The sequence below is a fragment of the Chaetura pelagica genome, unplaced genomic scaffold, assembly GCF_000747805.2.
Source record: "Chaetura pelagica isolate M959 unplaced genomic scaffold, ChaPel_1.0 scaffold65, whole genome shotgun sequence".
NCBI classification, from domain to species: domain Eukaryota; kingdom Metazoa; phylum Chordata; class Aves; order Apodiformes; family Apodidae; genus Chaetura; species Chaetura pelagica.
Window position 1 is genome coordinate 1,008,438 of NW_009953386.1, and position 10,336 is coordinate 1,018,773.

Sequence of the window (10,336 nt, forward strand, 5' to 3'; positions counted from 1 at the left end):
AGAAATAAGATAGCCATTAGAGATTCAGTGCCTATCTCCTGGGGACACTTTTTCTAACAGCTGTAACAAAGATCTGCTGCTGGTTTTGTCCTATCTGTGTAGTAACTCATTGCATTTGTCCCTGCAGTATCACACAGTTGCTCAGTAGAGATGGTTGAGCTGTTCACTATAAATAATGTTGGTTAACAATGCGGCCCCTTTTGGGTTAATAAATTATCCTCAAACCACTCCTGAGCCTCTTTGATTGGTTTCTTGCAATTCTGCAGTGAAGAGTTGGAACAAATCACTGTCTACAGTGTGTTCACTTTGAATATTTCTTCTTCATTTATTGAGCTGTATTTATATATATGTGTATATGTATATAATAGCCAAATCCTGAAAATGCCCATCTTAAACTCCTGTCACCACATCTGGTACTTGGAAATGATAATAGTGAAACACAGCAGAAAATTAAACGTCATTGCTTAAAGGGGCAAAGGGCTCTGGTGAACACCAGGCTGAGGAATTAATTCATCTTCTTCCTTCATGCCAGAGCTGCTCTCAGGGCTTGGGCCTTCTCCCAGCCTCAGGTTGCTGGTTGGAGCAGCGAGCTCTCCTGCTACACGACTCAAGGGGCTGCTGCAGCCCAACTGTTAGCCAAGGCCGTGGCCTCACAGTTCCCCACGCTGTGGTTCTGTGAGTCTCTGACCTGTGGTTTTGCACAGTTGCAGACAGCTGTAGTTAAAGGCTTCCTGAGGTCTGGAGAGCAAAGAGCAGCTTTGTGGTGTGGAGCAATGATCAGACAAAGAGGCTGTGGGGAAGTGGGCTGGGGTCCTTGGGGAGACGTCTCTGCTCATCCACAGGCTGACCTGTGACTCTGGGTGGATCGTGTGGTTGCCCCCCGTGTTGTTTCCTTACCCATACGGTGGGGCAATCGCTCTGCCCTCCATCCAGGGGTTGGTGAGAAAGTAAACACACTACAGCAGGGGAGGAGAGCAGGTGTAAGTGCAGCAGAGCAATGTGGAGAAAGCTGGCTCCTCCGTGAGGTCGAGATGAGACGCAAGGGGATCTGAGGCAGCTGGGGCTGCTGAGTTGCTCCCACCGTGCTCCTGCAGCAGGCTTCGGTGTGGGCTTGCTTCTGACAGCGGTGTTGAGGAGGAGACCTCACCAAGGTGTCTGCTTTCGTACAAGCAGCTCCTACAGTTGGTTTGCAGAGACCAAGCCGGAGCATTCTCGCAAATCTGTCCCTTCCTTCGGTGCAGCCCCTTGCTAGAGCTCTGCCCTCGTTTCCCAGCAGAGAGCAGCAGAGCCTCGCAGCTGCTCACAGGGCATCCCGGTGCATTCTCCAAGAGCTTGCAGTGCCTGTCTCCACAAAGCACAGCACTAAACCTTCACTGAGCTCGGAGGTGCGTGTCAGACCTGTCAAGAGCATCGGTGCGGGCGAACAGAAAACGCGTGCCCGCAATCTCGAAGATTTGGTGCTTTGCTGAAAACCGAGGTGCTCGCAGAGAACAGAGAGACCTTTCTTTAGGGGATGCTCTCCAGGTTGCCTCTGTGCTCAGTGCCAAAAGGGAGTGCCTCAACTATGGCTCTGGAAAGTGGGAAAACACCTGTAGCAGGTTAAGCAAATCTCTTTCACGGATGACTGGCATGGACTAGGTAACCTCTTGAGGGTTCTGTCAGCCCTATCTTTGGCTATGTGGGACAGAAACATGATAATAGCATCTGTGTTTGGAAATACTTGCCTTGAGAACCTGTTTAGCCTTCTTTAGGTTTAACCCTTTCTATTAAAAACAAAGTTTCAGCTGTTCCTCTCTTATTCCCTCCTCACTTGAGAATGTTATTGATGATAAAAATACATGAAAAATGTGAGATGCTGCTTCTTTGCCAAGGCATCAAAACTAATTAATCTCTGTCTAGTTTAGAGAACTTTATCCAGGAAAACAAGACTTTGTCCCCTGCTTGTCTAAAGAAGCCAAATACTTGTTTATACTGGAAGATCGTATGTGATATTAACTGGGGCACTTTCTGTCATTCCTTAGTTGTCCCATTTTCATTCCTTAAGCTATCATGGTTTTATATGTTCCCTTTGGAAACAATCACAGACCTTCAGGACTCCAAACTCTTTGAGGGAGAAGGCTTCAGTTTTGTCTCACCATCATGTGGCACCAGAGGGAGGGAATGTTCTGTTCTGACTGCAGTTCACAGTGAGTCTTCACTCCAGCCTCACCTCATCAGCTGTGAAATCCCTGAAGGAAGGGAGAGTCCAGGCCTGTTGTTCATCTGAGGGTGCCTATGCTGGGGATAAGGTCAGCAGCTGGGGAGTGGGAAGGCACAAGTTTGCCTCTTCACTCTACCCTGCAAACTCTGCCTTATTGGCTCTGCTCCTCTCTGTTGTCAACTCATCCTTTGCCATGGGATAGGGAGGCAGGTACAGGCTTTTGGAAGGCAAATGTATCACACAGTGACAGCAAGACTGGATAAAACCCTTTCAGTAGCTACGTCCCTCTTGAAGAGGCTGTAAACCTTGGACAGTGGTGGGTGGCCTCCTGCATCCACCAAAGCCTTGCGGCCTGAGTGACCCCTCTGTCCTTGCTTCCCCACACCCCCTTATTAAGCCTGTATGCTGAGCTAATTTAAAAGGTGATACAAACCACCGCAGCCCTGGGGTCACTGAGCTGGTCTCCACAGCCACCTGCCACTCACACTATGTAGGTTCTGTCCTTTTTATTGATGCAAATGATGCTTTGTCTCTGAATTGTAGCTGTATATGGGAAAGGTGTAATTAGCTGCTGCAAGGAGCCAGGCCTGTCTGCCTTGCCTTGTTTAACAGAGGCTTTAATTAAAGACCCCCTGATGCTAGAAAGCCACATTAATTATTCATCTGAAAACATTTACGTAGAGTCCCCCGTTTCCCGTCTTCAATAAATTATCAACTTCATGTCTCCATAATTCATCGAGATGACTAAAAATACATTGTCTCAGCCTCCATCACCTCCCTCTTCACTCTGGCTTTGTCTGTTCCAACTGTGATGGGTTCTCCTGTGAAGGTCTCCTACTGCTCCTAAATAAAAAGGGAGATAAAGGGAAAGGGGGAGAAGGAAAGATTTGTCCCTGCATAGGAGTAATGCAGATGACAGTAATTTTTCTCTTTTTCTTTCCTACACAACTGGCATTATCATGAGTTTTGAAGAAACTCATTGACTCTTTCTAATGAGGCAAAATCTGTCGAGGGGAGGAGAAGAGATGTTTCCAGGGGCAAAGAGGTCTGGGTTTAGAAAATTTCTATGCTCAGCTGCAGATATCCTGTGTGACCCAAAGCCCAGCAGTTAATCACCTTGGGTCACCTCCATACCCCACCTAGATCAGGCCAGGAGTTCCCTTTTTGCCTGGTAGAGGGATGCTGCTGTACTAGTTATAAGCTGTTCCAACATAGGTGTTTTCAAGAAGAAAAAAGCAGACATACTTACGCAGAAGAAGTTCTCCAGCAATTCACAACAAAGATGTCACTGCAGGCACAACTGAGGGAAAATTCTCTGCAAATAGTTTTCTCCAATGCATTTCACTTTGTGATAAAGTGAACTGTCACATGAGAGAGGATAAAAAAACAGTCCCCTGAGAGCTTGTTTACATGGGGAGTTAAGACAAATTAGTGTGAGGTGTGTGTTAATGTGCAAAAGTTGAAGTGCATTAAACCTTTGTGTGGGTGCTCTGATACAGAAGGGAAATGGCCTCAGTTCACTATGGTGACAATTAAACAAAAACAAAGCAAGGTCACTTTATCCCCAAATGTCCATGCAGGGCTTAACATGCTTTAATTCATGAGCATTAATTTCACGTCTTTGGTTAATTTATCTTGACTTTCATGAGTGTCCTAACCTGCAGGGCTTGGACAACTACGTGTTTCACCTGACTCAGAATCACCACTCTTCTCTGCAGAACCCAGAGTGGTCTGGTGCCTACAGAAATAGGACTTGATGTGTTTTCCTGGGAGCAGAGAGAGCCAGTGGCTAGGAAGGGGTGATCTTCTAAGATGATGAGTGGAAGGGGGCAGGATGGACAATGGTGAGTTTCTTGGGATGTAGTCAAAGAGAGAACTAGAGAAGGAAACAGGAAAACAGAGTACTGACTGCAGAGGAGTTTGCCTGCTGACCTTTTAAGACCTGGGTTCAGTGTTTTCAGAAGGAAACAAAGAGACTTGCATGTTTGGACCTGGGCACATACTGAGTTTGGGTCTAAGACTAAAAATGGGGTTGAGGAGATGACAAAGATAGCGACCCACTTACCAAAGCATTACTATGCTGATGTCTGTATGTTTTTTCTCTTCCTTTGCTATTGTTGTTGTCAGAGGGACTGTCTTGGCTCAGAAGTGAATAGCATGGTGACAAAACCCTTGGTCAGCCATGAGAATGTGCCTAATCTTGGAGACTGCTCTTTTGGAGCTGAGAGACTAGAAACTCTTCCCACATCCAATTCCTGGAAGACAATCCACTGGTCTTTTTAAATATGAAGATGCTTGCTCATGAACTGCTGGAGGCTGGAGGGAGGCACAGGAGGGAAGTACAGCCATAGTATAATCTTCACTGAATGCATTTCCTAAAGGGTATGGACAGTTCCACAATCCTCACTGTAGAACGAATGTAATGGAGAGAAATGTGCGTGAGTTTATGGGAAATTCACAAATTTAAATAAACAGGAGCAGTATCTGGGGCATAGCAGACAAAGAGGGAGAAACAGGATTGTCAGCTGGAGGAGATGTTGGCTTTTCAGAAACTGACTTTTGGAAATGGGTCAGTGTTAGGAAGACGTCATCTGCTTCACCATGAATGTCATGGAGTAGTACACTCAAGTTTGTTAGCCCCAGCCCAGCTCTCGAATTAATAACAGATTTTTGGTTGGTGGGATGTTAGCTCTGGGCATAATCTCTTCCCACTGACCTTTTCCTTGGAGACTGGAGGTACCATTTCATAGGATGTGCTGGAAAAGAACAATAATAGAGCTCATTCTGCTACTCAGGATATCTCTAGAGGATGCCAGGTAGCACTGAACTCAGTGCTCTTTAGGGTTCAAATGGAGTCAGACATTTAGGACTAAATTTACTAAGATATAAATATAATCTATTGCTCTATTGTAGTTCAGAGTATGTTATAATGAGTTAACATTCTTCTGATATGAGATAACATTCTTCTGGATGCAAGAGAAAAACCTCTTTGCAGGCATTAGGAAAAAGCTCTCATGCTTCTCTTCTAAGCAAACTGGATTAAGTTTTTAGCATTTTATACTGTCTATGGAGACCCCTTCAAATTGTCCAGGCTGTGGCTTCCATCCAGGTGTACATAATTGTCAGTCTTGAGATACCTCACTCACAGTCCAGTGTTTACTGTCAAATTTGTATTGGCCTTAGCATACTTGGAAATAATAATTGGTGCTGTTTCTCCTGGGGGATAGGACAATGTGTAGCTGGCTTAAACAGAAGGAAGATCTGGTTAGGCAGTAAGAAGCCTTTACAAATGGTACAGTAATAAAGCATAGGAGTATATGGCTTGGGGCCTTATGCCTGTAGAGAAGTTTGGATTAATTTACTGTAATGATCTTGTCTTCTCCCAGAAGGAAAGCAGAAATCATTCTTTGTGGTTTCTTTAAACTTTTTTTTTTTTCTATGATTCTGCTTATGCCCGCAAAGTTTCCTTGCCAAAAGTGGCAATAGCAGCATTTTCATTGCCACTGCATTGTCATTGAAAACGCTGCCCCACCAGTGCACCAAAGGAAGAACAGGCTGAAATAACAGAATGCCAATGAGAGCATCCCTTCTTTCCAGGCTGGCAGGAGAAAGCCATTTCGGAAGGTGATGTACATCTCCCATAACCCATGCTCCAGCTTCCTTGGTTGAGCCAAATTATCTTTTTGACTTGTCAAATGGGAGAAGTGTTACCACTGTAATTAGAAACATTAAAGCAATGAAAATGAGCATACAAGCATAATTAAGGCGCTATTGGTTTATGTCCCCTGCAGGCGTTCTTTTAGAATAAATGACTTTTTGGTTTAATTTAAGCCTCTTCCAAGACATCACTAAAACAAAGCGGGGAAAGGAATTCCTATCCATATATTCAAACTACTTAGTTTTCAATCTAATAACCTAGTTTACACTGGTAAAATTTCCCCACACTGATAAAATCTAGAGGGTATTGCTGAATAAAGAATATAACTTTAAAATAAGAAACTGGATCTGGACAACAAGAATCAAAGAGGAGCAAAAGAGACTTCCTTGGCTCTTGATCAAGCCCTTCATAAAAAAGGAATCAGCTCTGCTGTGCAAGTGTCGGACATGATGTTATGAAAGTGCCTTCTTTCCCTGTGAAGGAAAGATACACAGAATGACTAACAAAGCTGCAAGTGTTTCCAACCTAGGTGAGAGGAAAAGGGGAGGGGAAAATCAGGAACATCTAGTGAGTATTGGGGATCCGCAAGTTTTCCACACATCTGTAGGACAGGAATAAGGTTGCACTGTTGAAGAGGTTGAGCCCCATGCATAATACTCACTAGGTTAAGCCTTGAAGAAGCAGATTTTCACTTTTGACTTTCTGAGGCTGAGCATCTGTAGAAAGTAGCCACAGCCTATCTGCTTTGGGAGAGATGGGCTCAGAGCTGTGTGTGCACTCATGTGGGATTGTGGTTTGTGTGGTGACAAAGAAGCACACTCTTCTCCTCACTCTGCCAGAGGAATACAGTTGTTTGTGAGTCTTGTAGTCAGGATGGCCAGTTAAGCCCAAGAAAAGATGCTCAGGATTACCTGTGGGCCAAGGAAGATTTGCCATACAGTGGGTTGTCACAGAATCTTAGGGGCTGGAAGGGACCTCGAAAGATCATCTAGTCCAGCCCCCCTGCCAGAGCAGGGTCACCCAGAGCACATCACACAGGAACACGTCCAGGCAGGTTTTGAATGTCTCCAGCGAAAAAGACTCCACAACCTCTCAGGGCAGCCTGTTCCAGTGCTCTGTCACTCTCACAGGAAAGAAGTTTTTTCTGATGTTTACATGGAACCTCCTATGCTCCAGTTTGCATCCACTGCCCCTTGTCCTATCACTGGACATCACTGAGAAAAGCCTGGCTCCAGCATCCTGACACTCACTCTTTACATATTTGTGAACATTTATGAGGTCACCCCTCAGTCTCCTTTTCTCCAAGCTCAAGAGACCCAGCTCCCTCAGCCTTTCCTCATAAGGGAGATGTTCCACTCCCTTCATCATCTTTGTGGCTCTGTGCTGGACTCTTTCAAGCAGTTCCCTGCCCTTCTTGAACTGAGGGGCCCAGAACTGGAGTCAAAGAGTGAGTATATGCATATGCAAAAAATGTGCATCTTCAGCTCATGGGAAGGTTGAATGACTGAAGAAAGTGAAGATGGATTTTATTTGAGGTTTATGTCAACCTCTGCCGTGAGGGGAAGTCAGAGTGTCTGCTGAGTATTCCTAATAGTCTGGGAAGAAGTCTCAAATTTGACCATTTCCAACAGGGATTTGAGGCTACAATATGTTCTCATAAATGTCTTCCTCAGGGCCAGTTTTCCCTGTTTTGTTGTACTGAAGGTCTTTGATTTATTCTCTGCTGATATTTCACGCAAATACTCAGTCTGACTGGTACAGCCCGGAAACATACAGAGCCAGTTGCTGTGGTGCAGATGGGAGGAAATGGCCACTTCCTTTGAGGACTTGCCCTTCCAGCAGGGTTCACAAGGTCCCCGTTAGGTCACTGTCCCACTCATGACTGTTCCAGACTCAGCTGTTTGTCCATGAGTCTTAAGAGTGACAGCTCCGTAGCTGGCATCTCCCACCACTGGCACCCTAACTTACTCAGCTGCTGCCAACTGCTGAGTAAACTCATCTCACTTGTTCCTTCACTCAGATAACATCGTGAACAACAGGTACTGTTGGGTGCTGCTAGGTCTTCCTGGTCCTTGCAGATGAAAAGTGTCAACCGTCAGGATCTGAATGTCCTGTACAGCTGAAAAGAGATGGGCAGCCTAAGCTGCGTAGTTAGAAAACAGACACCGACTCTGAGTTTTCATTATAAGTCTTCATGCTAAAAAGGGTAAGAGTCAATGGAATCACCCTTCCTCCCCAAAATGGACACAGCAAGAGTTTTGGAAATGTAAGGATAATTTTTTGCCTCATATTTGAGCATGCACGTGAAGGTGGGAACTGTGGAGATCACAACTGCCATTGATGTCTCTAGCTCTGGCTAGGATCTCCAGCCTTAAAGTGACCAGAGTGAGCAGCTCCCTTATCCCAAAGCCTTGCCCTTTTAGTGAGGCTGCTGCTTCCCCCAGCTGCCTGACTTAGGACTGCTGCAGTTCCTGGCCAGGGAAAGAAGCACAGGAGAACCCTTATAATAGAATCATAGAATGGTTTGGGTTGGAAGGGACCTAGAAGATCATCTAGTTCCAAACCCCCTGCATGGACAGGGACACCTTGCACTAGACCAGGTTGCTCAAAGCCCAGTCAAACCTGGCCTTGAACATCTCCAGGGAAGGGGCTGGGGGATCTCCTGCAGCACCTCAGCAGAGGGGGACAAACACTGCTCCCCTATCTCATTTCTTCTCGTTTTGTCCCCTGTGTCTGTTGAGTGTTGCCACAGCTGACGTGCCATTTACAGGGAACAGACTGGCAGCCCTTTACCTCGCCCCATGCGCTCTGCAGAGGAAAGGGGCTGTGACTGCCTGTGACAGACTTGCAGAAGGACAAGGTGATCGTCAGAGACAGCACCAAGAAAATCCATCTGAAACCCTGCTCCATATGGGGAAGCACAGTTCCAGCTGTTCAACTTTTAGAGTAAGCTGGCTCTGAAGCTGCTGCTACCCTGGCTTTCATGCTAGGCAAGCACAGAGCCATCAGAGCTGATGAAGGGGGGGAAAGCAGTGGGGGTAGCATCATCATGCTGGTACAAGGGATCTCGTGATGCTATTGCTCCCCATGATTATGCTGTTAACAGCCAAGCAGGGTGGAGTTTAATGAGGAAAGGTAGATGAGAAAAGGAAAACAACTGAGACAAATGATGTTTAAATGTGATGGCTCATTAAACAAAAGCTCTGCTATGTTTCTTTCCTTGGTAGCAACAAAAGGGACAATGGCCATAAGTAAGAGGCAACTCACTGACGACAGCAAGGATTTATAGAAAGTAACACACTTAATTTAGCAGCTCCAGTGCCAATGAGCAGATATATTTTGCATCAAGTAACTCAAGTGAAGGGGTTTGAAATGTCTTTGCATGAGGCAGAGAACTATTTTCAGCTTCTTATCACGATTTGAATATCAAGAACCAGTCCTGCTTTCTTGCACATCTGAACTCCTGCTGCCTCCAGCAGATATTTTGGAATGCAAAAGTCAGTGCAGCATGGGCTGTGGGTCTCATACTAATGCAGTCATGATCCAGTCTGGCCTGGCCTACTAATGCTTGCTCTGGTCCTTACCAGATCTTATAGTTTATACTGAACTGCAGGCTTTAGCAGACTTTGAGAAGTTACCTTAATCAGTCTCATTCCAGAAGGCAGGAACAGCTTCACTGGTGTCCTTCCTGCCAGCTGTATAACCTGTTCTCAACGCATCTGAGTGGTAGGGGCTCTGCACCCCCTAAACTGATGAACTGTTTCAGCGTTTCATTGTCATTATCCACCTTGTCAGTATATTGTCCTATCCAGCCAGGATAGGAGAGGACCAGACAAATTATTTCCTCACTCTTTGCTGCATCTGTAATATTAATTCTGTAATAGACTGCCTTTCAGCTTTCCAACAACATGTGAGAAAAATCTCCATAATGTTCATCTGTCTTACAAGGCAAATGGCTGCCCTGCATTTCTATAAATCATGAAATGGGATGTGATCTTCTGCCTGAAAAAAAATTCGCAATCTATCATATTGAAGTTTCTATTGTGCTATTAGGAGAATGGTAAAGGCAATAGTCTTCAGACATAAAATACCTGATTGCCCAAGTGCTTTCATGAGGAAGCTCTTGAGCTGAGATGGAGGCCCTGCAATCCAGCAAGAGGGGAGGGTGGGGCCCTGGACAGAAGTTGTGCTGCAAATCAGGAATGAGGAAGACTGAGTACGTGATTACTTCTGATGTTAGGATGTCTTCAGTGGCAGGAGAATAGCACCTCTAGTGTTCTTTTTTCTTGTTTTCTGCATGGGCAACCTAGTTTTATCAGAATCTTAAGTTGCCAAGAACTGGAAAATTTAGCCACTTGGATGCTGTAGAAAGTATGCTGCTAGCTCTCTCCATAAGAAAATCATCTTAGGAGCAGGCACAGAGATACCAGATTTAAACACCCTGTTTGTTCGCCTTTTTGAAGGTCAGGGACCAAGGA